At 45.4% G+C, this 18,740-nt stretch overlaps 2 pseudogenes across 1 annotated transcript; one reads left to right on the top strand and one right to left on the bottom strand.

Annotated features, from left to right (window-relative positions):
• Positions 1-18,740, bottom strand: part of LOC148006206 (polyubiquitin-C-like) — a 1,402,189-nt pseudogene that overhangs the window by 1,081,100 nt on the left and 302,349 nt on the right.
• On the top strand, positions 727-17,965 carry LOC120102190 (uncharacterized; annotated as a pseudogene). The gene is made up of 4 exons (XR_015686262.1): positions 727-1,165; positions 1,872-2,178; positions 11,649-11,880; positions 17,124-17,965. The product of XR_015686262.1 is annotated as an uncharacterized LOC120102190, transcript variant X2 (transcript).

Raw genomic sequence — 18,740 nt, 5'->3', positions numbered from 1 at the left:
AAATCTCATCCAGCTCCCGAGGCTTAGAGCAGAGGGGATGTTTATGGTTGAGGGGGTTCCCCAACACAGGTGCACCTCACAGGTTGTGAGGTTTCCAGCCCTACAGGGCAGCTGGGGTTATGGACTCTGTGGCCTCCTGCTAGGGCAGTTCCTTCACTTTGGGAGAAAACACTCAGTTGTCCCGCCCTGGCGTCAGGCAGCTTCACTCCAGGCTCCAATTGAATGGTGTCACACAAAGTGGGATTCACAGTCTGCGCTGGGGTGGTTTGCCCCAGGGAAGTAAACACCTGGGGAGGACAATTCAGAGGGTGGCAGTGTCCTCCCAAAGGTTAGCCAGTGATTGGGGATAGAACTTGGGAGTCAGCCTTTCACAAAGGCAAGCTTCTCAGCAGGAAATGTGGGTGGGGCGGAGCAGTCCCGGGATAGAGACAAAGCTTCTTTGAATCTTTATCAGATGGCCTGGCCTCTTGCGAGAGGGGTACCTGGGACGCCAGGGCAGGGAGAAAACTCCAGTGTGTAATCTCATTACCCTCCCTCGCTCTGCCAACCTAGAGCGCACAGTTGCTTACAGCTTACAGCTGCCCGCGCACCGAGTGTCCCTCCAGCCCAGGAGATCACCTCCTGCAGCGTCATTACCCATACTGGAGAATCGTGGGTAGCCCAGGAGTACTTGGGACAGCCCAGACCAGATCTGGCCAACAGTCTCACCTTGCCAGGCTGGCTGCTCCACCAAACTACAGCAGTCTTAGGAAACCTAATGAGAACCAGTTGTAGTGGCCGCTGGCATACTTTCTCAGAGTCGCTGATTGGTCAGTGGCTGAGAGCTGTAGCCAATCAGCGCGGTTTTTGGGCCCGCATTGCGGACCAAAGGTCCCAGTGGGCATCTGGCAGGCACAGTGGCCTGCAGGACTCGAGGTGTGGAGGGCAGAGGCAGGGAGGAATGAGCATGTCTTGGGACCCTACAGCCAGGCGCCATCACCGCCTATCGCTGCTCCTGGTGCTCGTGCTGCTGTCACGAGCTGGGGGTCTGCGTCCTGTGGAGCTCTTTCCTTATGGGGAGTTGTGGGGAGATCGGCTGCCACAGGAGGGCAACGTTGAAAGCTCCCCGGCTGTGAAGCTAGCAGTACCTCTCTGCTTCTACAGTGACCAGTTCAGCAACCTCTATGTAAGTTCAGCTCCCAGAGGTGCATGGCTTGGTGTGGGGTTGTAGTTTCTTCCCAGGGTGTGGAGCAACTAACCTCAACGTTTAACTGTCATCGCCGCTGGGGACCGGGCTTAGCAGTGGCGCTGCAGCTTCTTGATCCCTACTGTGGAGGAATAAGGATCATTTCAAGGGAGAGCTGGAACCGTCCCCCTCTACTTCGACTTCCCAGGCAGGAAGATGAAGTTGAGGCTGCTAGTGCAGTTTGTGTTTAGGGGCGGTGGGAGGCTGTGCACGCAGGCATAGCAATCTAATTAAGGACACGGCGCCCAAGGTGTGCAGTGGTGGAGAAAGATGAGTGGGTTCAAGAGTGGCCGCACCTGTGGGTCGCAGTGCACTTGAGCACTGTCGCCAAAGTTGAGTTTGTTACCCTGAATGTGTCTCTACCTGCAAAGAGGAGGGGGTCTTCTTGACCCGAGTAGAACTCAGACCTTAGGTGCATTCGACTGGTGGTTGCTCACCACCAGTTTGAGCGACCACCGTTTTGCCCTTTAAAAATGTTTATGTGGGGCGGGATTCACGTGCCACTTCATGCAGAGCAGAGAACAACCAGTTTTTTTTTTTTTTTTTATCCCACCCTCTGTCGGGTCCTAAAACTCAAGTCATCAGGTTTGACAGCAGAGTGCCCTTACCTGCTGAACTGTCTCACCGCCCTGTGGTCTTATTGTAGGTGGGCACCAATGGCATCATCACCACCCAGGACTTACCCAGGGAGACTTAATATGTCATTGATGATTTACCTACTGACTTACCAACCATCGCCCCATTCCTGGCTGACATCCAATCGAGTCACAGCAGTGGCTGGATCCTGTATGGAGGACACCTCCTGGGCTGTGCTGTGTCTGGCTGCTTGCTACCTGTGCACAGGCTTCCCATTGACCGGGTCCAGCTTCCCCACTACCCACTTCTTCCTGGCCACCTGGGAGCAAGTGGGCGCCTAGGAGGAGGACAGGCTTGGGGCTGCATGGTCTGGAGAGGTAAGTGAGGGGTACCCTGCAGCTGAATAAACAGAAGGGTTGGGCTTGAACAGGAAACTAAGACATTGGCTAAGAGGCATTCCCTTGATTCTGCTCCTCAACAATAAGAAAATCGCTTAGTAAAATGAGGGACTAAGGTGCAGATACCAAAGACTCTGAGGGAACTTAAGGCCCTTTACAGGTTTTTTTTTCTTTTTTCTTTTTTCTTTTTTCTGGAATAACCTTTTGTTGTGGTAATATGGTAGACTCTCCAGCTAGAGCTTCCTCCTGACCCATCTTGATTCAGGGATTCCATTTGGGTAGGTTTCAGTGAGCAAGCGATTTCTCCAGGATAGAAGGCAGAGCATGTATCAGCCTGTGCGCTGGAGGTTAATGTACTAGGGGCATGGCAGGCACAGTGTCTTTCAGAAGAGCAGGGTTCTGGGATCTGATGCAGGAGCACTCAAGGGTAGAGAAGTTGTCCCCTCTGAGGACTGCAATTGGTTCCTGGAAGTAGGCAGCCTTGAACGATTTGAAGTGGGGAGTCTGACGTTTATGTTGTTCCTTTTGTTTTGCTTTTGATCACCCCCCCCCCATGCATCTCAGGTTGGCCTCAAACCTCATAATGGAGGATGATCTTGAATCTCTGATCCTTTTGACCTGACTGACCTGTGCTGAGATAGTGGGTGTGCAGCATCACACCCTACCCATTTGATGGGAACTGAACTGAGAGTGCAGGCTGACCAGGCACTCTACTAGCTCAGCCACAGTCTTTCTGGTGACCTTAGTTAGTAAGGGTCGAAGGGCAAACTACTTAGACAACTGTTAAATAGTCTGTTTGTTTACACCATCAGACTTCTCTTTAAATTTTTAAAATTGTGTTTATGCACATGTGTCATATGCCTACAAACCGTTGTATGCAGTGCCCATGGAATACCCTGGACCGGATTACCTGCAGTTGTGAGCTGTCATGTGAGTGCTGGGAAATGAACATGGGTCCTCTGGAGGAAGAGCCAATGATCTCAACCAGGGAGCCATCCCTCTGCTCCCCTCTCCTTACCTTCTTTCAGGAGTGTTTTATACTGTCTTCTCGACACAGTCCCACAGGATAAGTACAGTAATAACTGTTTATATCACAGAAGAGAAAATAATTTCCAAATCTGCCTTAAGTGAGGCAAAGTCACCTTAGAAGACATACTTTTCCCCTTTCTTACACTTTTCATGCAAGACCCATTTTCTGTACACGAATCATATAAGTAGTTACAGTACCAATCGCTGCGCTTTTTCTGAAGACATCTAATAAATAAGGTTAGTGTTTTAGTGTTCATTGTGGCTTTGGTGCTGGGACAGTTCTTGAAGCCATATTCAGAGGAAGTGTGAACTGGAGTGAAGTTGCTGTGAAGGATGCTTCTGATGATAACCTCACTATGAAATTACTGTTCTGTTGCTCCCAAGGAAAATTCAGCTGAATTAGCTAGCCACTGGCAACAGAAAAAACAAACAAACAAACAAACAAAAATTAGAGCAAGAAGCATTTGCACTGAGGCTCCGGGGTCTTGAGGCTGCGGTGGGTCCCAAGTGTTTTAGTGTTTATTTGACGTGAAGGTTACAGCCCCAGAGAGATGAGTTTACTACTTAGGATTCGCATTTCATTAGCAACATTTCATTAGAAACAGTCTTTGACAGTTTCCTTTTGGTGTCCGTGCATGCAGTACCTGTGTCTCTGTGTGTGCCTGCGCATGTGTGCGCATGTGCAGGCACACACAGACATTCATGCATGGCTCACATTTGTGTGGAGATGCATGTGTGTGCAGACCAGAGAAGAACTTTGAGTGTCATTCCTTAGGCACTATCCACCTTTTCAAAATTATTTATTTGTTCTGCATATGTGTGCATGCTTTGACACTGTGGTAGTCACAGCACAACTTCAGAGTCAGCTCTCTGCTAATCCCCCTTGATGGGGTCTGGGAATTGAGCTCTGGTCATCAGGCTTCGGAGGTAAGTGCCTTTAACCTGCTGAGCACTCTATCCAGCTCCCTTTCAAATCATTTTCAGGCACACCTCCCCCTGACCCAGTACTCAGCAGCTAAGCCAGGATTGATTGCTGGGTGACGAGGCTCGAGGAGTTGCCTTCCTTCTTATGGGACTACAGATCTGGGACTGACAGACACCATGACTGTTTTTGTTCAGTGTGTATTCTAGGGATCAAACTCAGGTGCTTATGCTTGAGTAGCAACTCCTCACACTGAACCATATTCCCAGCTCTTCCTTCAATTTTGCAGTTCTGGGAGTTGAACACAAGTCCTCATGAAGGTTAGCTAAGTAAGTCCTTCATGAATGAGCAACACCCATAGGCACAGTAATTCTTTCATTACACCTTCCAGGTACTTGTGTAGTCAGGAACAAGGCAGAAAACACTTGCAGCAGTGGTCTTGGAAGACACAAGCCCTCGGTCTTCATTTTCTAAGCTGCAGATTGTGGTAGTGCTGACTTTTTAGGGTTGTCATGAGAATTAACCAAGGCGATGTGTTGTTCCTGCCATGTAACGATCTTGTGGTAGAACTCCTTTATGTAAGGACTTGGTTGCTTTATTTCATTTTATTCTCTCTCTGTGTGTGCATGTATGTGTACGTATATGTTTACATGCTACATGTGAATATGTATGTCTATGTATGGTGTGTGTGTATGTAAATAATCTATGTTTATGCTGTATATGAAATTGTGTGTCTGCATGTTCATGATGTGTATGTATGTCTGCATTTGCACATTATGTGTGTGTTTGTATATGTTTGTGTGTGATGTGTGTGTTTGTGTATGGTATGTGTGTACGATGTGTGTATGTGCATGATGTGTGTGCTTGTGTGTGTCTGTATGGTGTGTTTATATGCATATGGTGTATGCATGTTGTGTGTGACTATGTGGTGTTTGTATGGTATGTGAATACTGCATTGAGGCCACTTGTGTGTGCATGATATTTATGTGGGGTGTGTGTATGGTATGTGTGTAGGACATGTATGGTATGTGTTTTTGTATGATTTATGTGTGCACGTAGCAGGGTGCACATGCAGAGATTGGGAGGAGATCCTCCCAGTACCAGTTCTCTCCTTTTACATGGGTTCCTGAAACTGAACTCGGATTTCAAGGCAAGGGATTTATTTACCTTTCGAGCCTTCTCTGGACCTCTTTATAAGTACTTTTTAAATGGAGGGTTTTCCAAATTACTGTTTTGGGTTTTTTCCCCTTTGTTTTTCTTATCTTTTTCTAGGGGAATTTGGTGGGGAAAATTCTGTAGCTTTCTTGTTTTTTAACTTTTCCAAACATCCATATTGTTCTTCATATATTGCCATAGGCTGAATGGGCTTCAGGACTTGTTCCATTCGATGAGGTTTTGAGCACAAGATGTGTTTTCAATTACTCCTGTGGAAGGCTCTTCTGAATACTTTGAAGACCCTGGGATTGAACTCTTGCTTTGATAGATTTTTTTTTTTATTTCTGAGGTAGATTTTGGCACACACGAATCTCCTTTGCCTGGATGATTCTGTGATCTCTACATAGTTTTCTTACATCTGTTATAGTAATATTAATATTAGTCACTGGAAATGATATCAGAGGAATAATATCTTTACAGTGTGAAATATTTCTGCTTTCTTCATTCCCTCCAGGATGTTCACACTGGGTGTGACAGAGTGTTCTACCTGGCATGCAAGAATGGCATGGTGCAACTGCATTACTAAAATGAACAAATGTACATTTAGTTAATCTGAGATTTTTAAATTGTCACTTCATAGAGCAAAGAGGTTATGGCCGGAAGATCTGAGTAATGATGGGTACCATTTTTTGTTGTTGTTGCTGTTGTTAGGGTTGTTGTTGTCCTCATCGTGGTCGTTGTTGCTCTGTGTGTTTTTGGTGTCAGGGGAAGGCTGTTGTGTTCTCACTGGGGAGGAGGGTGTTATCTATAACTGAGTTAGATAGTATGTCGAAGGTTTTTGTTGATGAGGAATTTCCTCTGGGTTGGAAGGACCACAGGAATGGAAAGTGAGTGTGAGTGGTAGGAGAGCTTGCCCTAGTCTGGGCTGCATCCTGGGAGAGGGATGGGAGCGTGGAAGTTGCTTCAGAAAAGGATGGAAACATTGTATCTGTAGCCAGGAAGCAGAGAAAGATGGGTGTTGCTTCTAAGCTTTCTTTCTTCTTTGTATGCAGTGCAAGCCTGAGCCCAGGGAATGGTGGTGTCTATATTTAGGGTGGGTCTTCCCTCCTTAATTAATCTAATCAAGATACTTTATCAGAGACATGCCTGGTGACTGTTTCCTGGATGGTTATAGAGAGCATCACAGCTGGTCCCTGGATGCTTTAACATGGAATGGTGTGTGTTGATTTGGTGCAGAGGTGACAGTTGTTGATCAAGAACTTTGGATTTAGCTGGAGCTTTTAATTTATGGAGCTAGAGTCCACAGGAACAGTACGTGTGTAATTTACCACATGTCAGTGAAGACAGCGAGGATAGAGAATAAGTAGATATATGAAAATGGGTTGAAGAAAACTGCTTAGGTGTCCTTGAAGACTACATATGAAGGAGGATACACTATGCCATCGTGAAAGCATTAGGCGTTCTCTTAAGTCTGCAGTACAGGGGTGAATTTGGAATACCCCAAGCACATCAGTGTCCCCATGGGAATGGGGAAAAAGTAACATACAACCAAAAATCGGAGGCCAGAATCAGTGGCCTTACACTTTCAGAGAATGTGTCCTTAAGGAAGACTGAGCATTGAACTTTGTCCCCCCAGGAAGGAATCACCTCATTTCTTATTTTGTTATCATTTTGGTAAGGCTGAATAGTCAAATCCCTTGTTGTAAAGATATCATTCTGCTGGTTGATGTTTTACCCTTGTTGGATGGTATGTTTGAGAAGCCTTCTGGTTTTCTGTCTGAACAGGAAACTGGAGACCTTGCAGCTGGGCAACACTGACCTGATCCTCTTTGTACTGCTCCCCAACCTGTGGAGAGATCCTCTCCTAGCTGGCACTCTCTCTTTCTCTTTGGGGAGGTTGGGAGGCCATGACTCTTGTACAGGTTTTGGCAGTGCAACTGAGGGCTTACCTTCAGAACCAGTGTGGAGGACTCTTGGAAAACTTGTCTCTGGGAATGTGAGGGCCTTTCCCTTTGGAAAAGAGTCAGACAGAGGGGATCTCTAAGGAGAGGCTCTTCAGGGCCTATGAAGTGGCCTCTTAGTAATTCTGTGTGGAATTCTGTAGCCCTGACAAGGGGTTCATGTGTGGCAGATTTCAAGCAGCTCAACTCTTCCGGAATGTACTTTGGGATCATAAACTATATTAAAAGGAAGTTTTTGTCGTTTTCTCCCCTGTTATTTGCCTCTTTTAGTGGGGATGAGGAAATTAAAAACTCTCCATCTGAAGTGAGTGCTTCGCCAAAAGGTGACACAGAAAAGACATAGAGCAAGTAAGGCACTACATGTGCAGATCTCCAGGTTAAAAGTCAGGATCTCCCATCACAGCCTCCTCACTTCTCCCCAGACCTCCTCCCCACTGCCTTCTGATCTCCACATGTAGACATCCCTTATCATATGGAATTTCTCTATATTTAGAGCCTTGGTTCTCCCTTATCTTGTGAAGCTGACTGTGGCCACCATACCAGGAGATTCCACAGTTGGTTATTTAAGGAGGGATTATTAGTTCGGCTTTTTATCTCCTACTTGAACTTTGTTGTGACTGAAATAAAGCTTTGGCAGCCTCTGGCCCTACCCTGACTGATGATGGATGACGCATGTTCTTCATGTACCTGAGTTGGAAACTTAGAGGTTTTGACCTTTCTGGGGAGGGTCAAGCCCCGCAGATGACATACTTGAGGACTACAGCTGCAACAAATGTAGAATGTGGGGACTGAATTCATGAACTTTTTTTTGAAAAACAAGGAAGGTAAGCAGACTCTTCCATTTAGAGAATACAGAGGAGCTACAGAGTTTTTTTTTCTTGAAACCATATTAATATCTGCATTTCTTTGTCTTATTACCCAAACCTCAAAGCTGTACTTTAGCATTACGTGTCAGAAAGGTAAAAGTAACATTTGAGATGTTCTAGAACAAGGCAGAAAAAAACACAAGGACACATTCGTTCCTTGTATTCAGTTTTGAGGTTCTTGCTGTGTCAGTTTGTCTTGTTTAGCAAAATGAAGAGGTAATGATACCAATAAGTGACTTCTTTTTCTTCTTGTCAACAACCTTCTTTATAAAGCGAGTATTCGTAAGAGAACTGTCTCCCCAGTTCCCTATTAAATTGTAAAGCATATATGATCTAGTGAGAGAAGCCAACTACAGCGTCTAAGCCAGTGGAGCATCCCTTAACTAATTCTTTGGTGGAAGAAGGTGGTAATGGCAGAAAAGGTCCCTTTGAAACTCGGTAAATGAAATATCAGGGAGTAATTGCACAGTCACCCTGGTGTTAATTCAGACTCCAACTCTCATCTAGGTCTGCTTTGGCTCCCACAGTGTTTATCTTCATTCATTGGCTGCCACTGTGATGCTACCCTACCCCACTCTGATGTCCTGGACACTCTCCTTTTTCTGTGGCCTCTGCCACCATGCCTGTCCCCAGTCACTCTCCTAAAATTCCAGTCCTGGCTGTTTCTCTCTCCTATAATTCAGGCTCTTGGGGCATAGTTTTTTGGCTCTGTCCTGACTGCAGCATCAAACATAATGTGGTTTAGAGGGTAGACAACCCCGATGAATTAATATTCAGATGGGTTAGTGAGTGGAGGCCAAAGCCAAACCAGACAACCAACAGGAGCCAAATACATACTGGAAAACCAACATAGTAGGTGCTGAAGGATGGAAGGGGTTCCGCAGGGAATCACAGTCCTCAACCCCCTAAAGGCAGTGCTTGCTGGTAAGGATTTTCTTGGGGCAGGGAAATATGGACACAGCATCAAAGCACTTAGTAGGAGTGGGGACCCTTAAACACTGTGTAGAGGGCTTAGTGGAGCTGAGCCTGGGAAAGGAGATTGGGTCAGAGCAGGTGTCCTGGAATGGCTTGTTTGGTAGAGTTCAGTTGACTGTCTATTGCAGGGTATGAGCTGTTGGGTCTGGCTGGCTTCCACCATTAATCATTGCCTGACCTTAAGCAAGCCCTTGGGTCTCTTTCTTCATCTGCAATGTGACAAGATAGTTCGGGTAGTAAAGAGATTGAAAAGGAAAGGGAGTTTGGCTGTGAAATCAGTAAGGATGCCTTTTGATCAGCTGCTTCCTTACTGAGTGTTGCCTGCAGTAGGCAATGGGTGGATGCATAGATGGATGGATGCATGTCTTGCTGGATGCACGAATGTTGGATTCATGGATGGATGGATGGATGCATTGCTGACTGGCTGGATGTATGCTGGATGAATGCATAGATGGATGGATAGATGCATGCTGGATGGATGCATAGATGGATGGATAGATGCATGCTGGATGGATGCACAGATGGATGGATGGATGGATGCATAGATGGATGGATGCATAGATGGATGGATGCATGGCTTGCTGGATGCATGCTGGATGGATGCATAGATGGATGGATGCATACATGGATGCATAGATGGATGGACATATGGATGTTGGATGCATGGATGGACAGATGGATGCATGGATTGCTAGATGCATGGGTTGGTGCATGCATGGATGCTAATATGATATATGGATGCGAAAGCCATTCAGACACAAAATAAAACCTGAGGGTATAGGAATGAGCAAGTCAATTTTGGTCCTTGTCCAGAACTCTCAAAGAGTTTGGACTGGAGAAGCTTACAACCTTACCACTTTTAAATACACTGTTATAATGTTATTTGTTGAGAATTTCATACATTGATACAGTATATTTCAGTATATCCACTTGAATAATCCCTTGAATACAGAGAAGCCTACTCATGAGTGAGGGGCCACCACTGCAGTATGGTCCACTCACTAGGGACCATACCCCTAAAGAAAACCCTCCCCTAACAGTTCTCAAGTTACAGAATCTTCTCAGCTGCAGGCAGGGGCTTCAGTGCCCTACCACATCCGTGCGGGAATGTTGAGTGGTTTGCTCTTCTGCTGGACACCAACTGTACTGAGTTTGTAAGTTCAACGACCATATCATGAGAACATGTCATTGTTTTGATCCAACTCCTTCCAACCTTTGGCTCTTAAACTCTTTCCACCTCTTTTCTTTCCAATATTCCCTGAGCCTTGAGGTAACTTGATACGGTGGGAGCTTCTGTGGCTGAGCTCTCCACAGAGAGTTCATTCTCAATACTCAGACTAGTTACGAATGAGTATTAACTACCATCCACTGTATGAAGATGCTCCCCCAATGACCACCGAGAGCTGTGTTAATCTTTGAGCTTGTAACTGGTATAGTTTGATACTATATATCCATTTAAGAAAATAGTAGTTATGGTTCACTCCCAGGGCTTATGAGCCTCTCTGCCATGGTTTCCTGACCAGATTTACAATGCCAGGCAAAAGTTTCCTCTTGTAGTGCAGACCTTGAATCCACCCAGAAAATGATTGGTGATCCTCAATGCATTCCTGCCATTTATGGAGCACCCATGAGTACATCTTGCCAGGGCTTTTGTTATGTAGCCCTGAGTAGTCACAGTGGAGTGAGAATAGTCTGCATAACAACTTCTAGCATCATAAAGCTAGCAGGGGTGGAAGCTTCCTGCTTAAGTACTGTGCAGGCAGGTCTGTGTGATGTCTTCAAGTTCTTTGAACTACTTGTGTGGTGTTATCAACTATAGGATCTTACCATCACATTCTGATGGGTAGCCCTGAGCAATGAGAATTGACAACTCTGGTATCATCTCTGTGACATCCTCGACCAACAACTTGAGAGCAAGGTGTCCTACATCTAGCTCTGGACTTTTTGAGAACTTGTAGCCAATGGAAGGAGAATTAACCACCTTGTAACGTTCCTTGTAAGTTGGCAAGTAGCTTTTCATATGGCTTTTGTATTTTAATGTTCGTGGACCTTTTACCTACTTGTATGTCTGTGTGAGGCTGTCAGAAGTCCTGCAACTGAAGTTACAAGCAGGGGTGAGTTACCATGGGCGAGTAGGTGCTGGGAATTGAACCCAGGACCTCTTGAAGAGCAGCCTGTGCCCTTAACTGTCCGTCTCTCTGGCCCTTCATATGGCTTTTTCAAATATCCTTAGTGTTAGTTAGTTCTTCTTAATCCTCTTCCCTGCAATCTTAAAGATTTTAAACCAGTGTTTCATTTATGCATTATTTAACTATTGATCCAAATTGGTAGAAAAGATTTAAAAAAAAGCATGGTTTACAAAATTATATTTGTAATTTGAAGACAGAATTCTAAAGGCGATTATGTTCAAAACCAACATGGGAAAATCCTAAAAAGGATCTGGCCTCCGCCCCCTTGTTGGAACACCTTACCTGTGTTCTGATTTTCTTCTTTTGTTTATTTCTTTGTTTAAGGGTGTCTGCAATTCCTTTTTGTCCACAGCTGAACACTTTCCAGGCCGTTCTGGCATCCGATGAATGTGATTCCTATGCCCTCTTTCTCTATCCTCCCAATGGTCTTCAGTTTTTGGAACTCACCCCAAAGAATCCTACAGTGTCCAGCCGCAGCTTCCTGCTAAGGTGGGATTCGGCCAAGGGGAAGCAGATGATGTGAAGAGAAAAGCCCTGTATTTCAGCCTGACTAACAGTGAGCAGTCGGTGAAGAATCTCTACCAGTGAGTAATGTGGAGTGTGTGACTGTGCTATGCACTGGAAGGACATTTAGGAGGGACACTATCTCTAGTGGCCAGAAACCATTTGATAATAACCTCTGGTGGCTTCTAAGAAAGTCGCTGGTTGAAAACCAAGAGCTAAGCTGGACCTCTGGAGCTTCAGGCTGTCCAATATTTAAAAGATTCCTTCTTTTTCCTGCACTATCTGTCAGGCATAGAAACCAGAACCAGCAGTGATTATATGTTTTTGCAGAACTACTGGAGCTTGCTGTGAAAAACATTGTTCTTGGGGCTACATAAAAATATCCAGGCATAACTAACTGCCTCAGTGGGCACTTTTCAGGTTAATGATTTCTGGAGAGGAGGCATCATGATTCAGTCTTTCAAACAGGTATTGTTAAGGATTAAATTATGAGTAGTATAATGGGGCGGAGGTAGATGAGTCTTTTATTCATCTCAGGTTTCTTTTGGCACCATCACCAGAAATCATGCTGACTGGTTTACCCACAGCGTTGCCAGAGACAAATCCACTTCTTAGTCTCCCCAGTGGGTTATTCTGCTAGTGGTGCAATAGGTTATTCTGCAGGTGTCTGTCCAGTTGGTGCTCCTAAGAGACTATTGACTTCAGGTGGACACTTTTGTCTTTGTATTTTGCAATACTAGCTTAGCCCACAGTAGTTACGTTGTGGCTTCCCATAGTTGCTTCTCAGTCAAACTAGATCATGAGCAGATAGAGTGACAGAGCAAAAATTTGCCGATCACTTTATCTGCAGAGCATTGTGATAAAACCCTTGCAGATATTATCTTAATTAAAACTTTCTCAACTTGTAGGCGGTAAGTATAACTATCTTCCCAGTTTTACCAATAGTCTTACCAAAATTATGAAAGGTGCTTATGTCAGAAGTAAATGGCCGAGCCATAGTCAATACATCTCTGAAGTATGGATACAGGGGTGATCTCTTATGCAGAGTAGATAGGGTGTTTCTTTCTTGGATTTCACGTTATCTGGTTGTTTGTATTTTGGTTCATTTTATCAGTCACTCCGGTTACACTCACTCTGCCCCTCTCCTGCAATTTTGATATTTCTGGAAAGCATCAAAGGAGGCAGTGAAGAACCGGAGTGAATGGATGATAGTGTGTGTGTGTGTGTGTGTGTGGTGTGTGTGTGTGTGTGTGTGTGCAAGCGCGCTTGCACGTGCGTGCATGTGCATGCATGTGTGTGTGAGCAGGTGTATGAAGGCCTTTATGGCTCTAGTAGGGAAACACAACTTTCTCCTCACATGCTTTTTGCACACACACACACACAGGCACAGACACACGGGCACACACGTGCACACGCACAGCTTCTTATGGCTATGCAGGTACCAATTCTCATTGTAATACTCTGTGATTTTTGGTCCTTCCCAGATGCTGTTGGTGTCCAGGTGCTCTGCCTTTAAAAATCATAGTATTTCAAGCACTCAGCCCTATTTCCAAGGGCTCTACATACAAGTGTCCCCTCCTGTTCTGTGATCCGTACTGAGTCTTGGTTTCCATCTCACCTGCTCTGTAGTGTAGACTCTAGAACAGACTTAGCAGTTGGCCTCTATCCTTTCTCCTCTAACCTCTTACCCTCTAGCTTAAAGACTCTTTCTCCCCAGGTTGTACCTAGAGCCCCTTGGAAGGAGGGCTGAGTGCTTGAAATACTACAATTTTTAAGACACAGGCGTGCGCCAGAAAGGAGCAGCGTGAGACATGACCAGAGTGATTGACAGATTTGGTGTGCCTCACCCTTAATAAAATGAGACAAACTACAGACAATGGAATAACATAAAATGCAAGTCAGAATTATCCTACCACTACTCTGAGTGACAACTCTGCTACCTCCCCTTTCAGCGTGGGCTTTGCCTCCCATTCAGTGTTTCCATACTTAACACTGTCTCTTAGGCTTTTTTTCCTGTCAGTATCGTTGTCTTAAGGGTTGAAACATTGCATCACACATGCCCAGAGGACAACATTTGTAAACTAAAGTAGCTCAGGATCATGGTCCTAGCTCCCTCTGGATGCTTTGCTGTGCCCCTCCAAGGAGAACATTTTCCTAGTCCTGGAATCTCTTCCTCCAACAGAGGTCATACATTATTCATGTTTGCAGGCCTCTTCTGAAACATATGCATATTCAGGTAGGGAAGAGAGTAGTTCCTGGGAGGGATTAGTCACAGGCAGGCCAGCATGTCTGTTCTGTTTTGTGATACAGTTTTTCTTTCTAGGAGACAAATTCAATCTGTGAGCATTCATAAACGACCTCAGTGTGGAGGGTAAATTAACTGTTTAGATTCCCACCAGGCGATGTGGCAAATGCCAGGATATTGATTTATGTCTCATTAGAAGGCATTTATTTTGCTCCACTCTTCCATGTTTTGTATTTTCTTACTCTTTGAAGCTTTGAAGCTGTCCACTTCCAAACTCAAGAGGTTTCCCAGCTGCAATACCCTGCTGTGGGATGGGCTGGGGTTCCAGGGTCTCTTCTTACTGATTGGTTTCAGTTTTTAAAATTACATTACTGTGTGGGAGTTGGGGGTTGGAGCCAGCTGGTGGGGAGGTGTCTGGGTCGGAATCCAGTTTGTCAGAGTTTGTGCTCTCCCCCACCACGTGGATTCTGGGTATAGCTCTAAGCTCTTGTAGGTAAGTGGCTTTCCCTGCTAAGTCATTTTTTCAGCCTGGAGTTTTGTCTTCTGTGGTGTGTTTTATTTGCAACCCTAATTTCTATATGCACCAACTGAGGGCAAGAGTTGAAGCTCTGCTGGTAGAACATTGCCTTGAGGACACAAAGCCCAGAGTTTTGACCTTGGTGGCACACAAACAGGGTTTAGTATCATACCTGGTATCCCAGTGTTTGGGAGGTGCAGGCAGGAGGAATAGAAGCTCAAGGTTATCATCAGCTACATGAGACTGTGTCTCAAAAAATGAAAAGAAACCTTAGCAATTGAATATAACAAATCACAGAAGGGACGAACACTGACCTGATTGGGGAGGAGAGGGTTTATTTGGTTTACTGTCCTGGGTCACACAGTGCATTAGGGGAGCCAAGGCAGGAACTAAAGCAAGACAGGAACCTAGAAGGAGGCAGGAACTGGAGCAGAAGCCATGGAGGAACATTATTATTGGTTGGTTCCTCTGTCTTACTCAGCCTGATTTCTTACACAACCAGAGATGGTACCCTAGGGTGGTATCACCCATAGTGAACTGCTCTTCCTCCCACCAATCATTAACCAAGAAGACGCCCCTCCCCCAGACTTGCCTTCAGGCCTGTGTGATTGAGGCAATCTCTTCTCAGGTCTGCATCAGGGTAGCAGAATCCAGCCAGTACAGCAGAGTATCATGAATACACTTGGGTACAGGTAGTGGCTAGTGGACAGTGCAAAGAATGAAAGAGAGATAGAGAACTGAAGAAAACCTCAACTCTCTTCATTATTGCAGTAGAAACCTAGACTAGAATGATGAATACTTGCCCCAGTGAACAAAGATCTCGTTATATGATTCAGTGAATCTTAATACCTCTTTTTATCCATTCCCTCTTATTCTTGATTGTTGACTTTTGAGGAAATTACATAGTCTGGAATAATTTGAGCTTTGGTATTTCGTGCAAACACAGGATTGATATCATTGGATAGGTCCCGTTTTCCAGAGTCATTTTTTTCTCCATCTTTATTAAATTGGGTATTTTTTATTTACATTTCAATTGTTATTCCCTTTCCTGGTTTCTAGGCCAACATCCCCCTAACACCTTTCCCCTCCCACTCTATATGTGTGTTCCCCTCCCTATCCTCCCCCCATTACCACCCTCCCCACAACAATAACGATCACTGAAGGTACAGTCTTGGCAGGATGAAGGGCTTCCCCTTCCACTGGTGCCCTTACTAGGCTATTCATTGTTACCTATGCGGTTGGAGCCCAGGGCCAGTCTTTGAGTAGTGACTTAGTCACCTGAAGCTCTGGTTGGTTGGCATTGTTGTTCATATGGGGTTTCAAGCCCCTTCAAGCTCTTTCAGTCCTTTCTCTGATTCCTTCAATGGGGGTCCCATTCTCGGTTCAGTGGTTTGCTGCTGGCCTTCACCTATGCATTTGCCATATTCTGGCTGTGTCACTCAGGAGAGATCTACATCCAGTTCCTGTCAGCCTGCACTTCTTTGTTTCATCCATCTTATCTAGTTCGGTGGGTGTGTATATATGGGCCACATGTGGGGCAGGCTCTGAATGGGCGTTCCTTCATCCTTCCAGAGCCTTCCTAACCCGAGCTTTTTCTTAGGGTTAGGAGTCATCTTACACATGGCTGTCCTCTTCACAGCAAGCGTACCATTGACACTGAGATAGTAGGTGACTGAGCTGGCAAGAGTAGTGCCACATCCCAGCAGAAGATCTTAAGTTTCAGGATAGCTGGGACTATCTGGTGAGACTCCTCTAAGAAAAGAGATTCTTGGGAACTAACAGGGTTTCATGGTCTACTCTACAGAGAAAATGAAGATCTGTTCCCAAATACTGAGCCTCATTTTGATTAATACATTTGTATCTTACCTATGTTGAACTTTTGCTCAAAAATTGTTTTAGACCTGGTCATTAAAAAGTACTGATAGATCTATCATCCTCTGTCATTAATAAATTAGGCCATGTGAATCAGAGTACACAGCGATGTTTGGAAGACAAAGTTTCATGTTACCATGAAATTCTTGCCGTGGCTTTGCCAACTTTTGGCTGTATGATCTGAAGATTAGCTAACCTCTCAAAACCAACTTTTTCCTCACTAAGAACTAGCACAGCTACCACCCCTATCTTGCAGAGCACAGTGAAGACTGATAAGCACTGGTGTAGGCTCGGCTTGTAGAAATCAGTACTATTTAAGTGTTTTAGGAATTTTAAGCTTAAGTAAGCTTGAGTCTGATTTAAGTTTTCATTCACGTCGAGAAAGCATAAAATATTCTTGCATTCCATGTTTGCTCTCAAGACAGCCAGGTTTTTGACAGAATATTTGATTTGGGCTTCTGGAGCAGACATGTAACCTGATGGCTTAGTGTTCCATACACAATGCCAGACAAAAGGCAGCTTATAACAAAGTTCCTGTACGGTATTTATCTCAGTTACTTAGAAGCTTTGCTTCTGTTTGACATAGCATGGAAAGTTTGACTTTGATCGTTAAAGTCTTTTGATTTCAATATGAATTCTGAAGGAGGATGAATGGACTGGTTACAATCCACTCTTTCCTCTGTTCTTAGACTAAGCAACCCTGGGATTCTTGGGGCGTGGGCTTTTCACATCAGCAGCAGGCTGGCCCTCGACAATGTCTGGCCAGTCACGGTCAGAGGTGACCATTCCACAGCCTGCTCCTCAGCGCTGGAGCACTCCTTCAACCATGCTGCAGCCCTGGAGATCTGTACTGAGGACAGTTGCAGTTATCACAAGGAGAATGGAGAGGATGTAGAATACCCACCAATTGAACCGGGGAAGGCCCTGGAAGACCACAGCAGAATCGATGTATTGATGTGTCTTTCAAATCAAAGGATAATTCGAGCTTTGTGGATGTTGGCACCACGTCTCCAGATTCTGATCACGCTTCTCCTTTGCCACACCCAGCACCTGGTAACTGGGCATCCTACCGGGAAACAGAATTGGCTTCTTCAGTCTGTCAAATCAAACAGGGGCCACCTGTGGGAGAGGTAGAGGTCGTGGATTTCAAGGACCCAGCATTGGTTTTGGATCCAATGGGCACCAGAACCCCAGCTCCTCCACAGGCAGATGCAGGCTTTCCTAACTCTCTTGGGAACAGAAACACCAGGTTCTATCCAGAGGCATGGCCAGTGCTTTCACAGCCAGATGTTCCTGTCACTCCTTTGGAAGGTGAAATCCTTCCTAATTACCCCGATTCTGGTACATGCCACCCCTGAGTGGAGGGAGGTATGTGGTAGGACTGGATGACCACGTGAGTTCTAAAGCTCAAGGCAAGTGCATTGAAAAACTGGGCATTTGAGGTTTTGTTTAAAGAAAATATAGCAGAGTTGACAAACTAGATATGGTCATTCACCTGGGCCCATCCCTGTACCGGGCAGGCTGGAACAGGCTGGGGCAGGCTAGGGCAGGCAAGGGCAGGCTGAGACAGAAAGATTGTGTAGGTTCAAGAGTAGCCTGGGCCATATAGAGAATTCTAGGCCAGCCTGGATTATACAGCCAGCTCTCCTCCCAAGTGTAATAAAAATTTTGGTTTGCAAGTTCAGAGAAGGTGAGCCATGTCGAGGCTTCATAGGCATTGCAGGATGGAGGGTACAGCCATTTAGCTTTGTCTGTGGTAGTTAGCTGTGCAGGCTTAGGGAAACATGCTGAAGAGCCTTAGGGAGAGAACATGGTATAGACACCTGTGTCTGCTATTAGTTCTGGTTCTTGTCCCCATTGCTGTGGCCTTCACCTCCCCTGAACCACCTTAACCTGGTTCTGTGACTCACTAGCACTAAAGGTAGCAGGAAGAAGGGAGGGGAATGCCCAGAGGGAACAACTTTTCATCCACCCTGATGGACTGGGAAACTGGTCCTAGATTCATCCTCCCCCACACCTATCTCCCGCTCTCCCTGCTCAATGATCTCTGCCAGGAGGACATGTCAGAGGTCACACCTCTCTCCATAGCATTTCAACTTCACAGTTTTTCTGTCCGTTTATTGACCAAAACATTAACCTAGCAAAGAGGACCTTCTGTTCTGCTGGGACATTTTCTGCAGGTTCAGGAGTTGTTTAGAGAAATAGTTCAGGAGGGAAGAAAACACTTTGTGTTTAACAGAGTATAGAGTAATAGTTAGGGTAGGACCGTTGTTGTCAAGTTTGAAGCTTGTCCATGCTAAGGCAAC

This window comes from Rattus norvegicus, chromosome 4, assembly GCF_021556685.1.
Source record: "Rattus norvegicus strain SHRSP/BbbUtx chromosome 4, alternate assembly SHRSP_T2T, whole genome shotgun sequence".
NCBI classification, from domain to species: domain Eukaryota; kingdom Metazoa; phylum Chordata; class Mammalia; order Rodentia; family Muridae; genus Rattus; species Rattus norvegicus.
The sequence above is the reverse complement of the archived record's forward strand: the minus strand, read 5'-3'. Positions and strand labels throughout refer to the sequence as shown.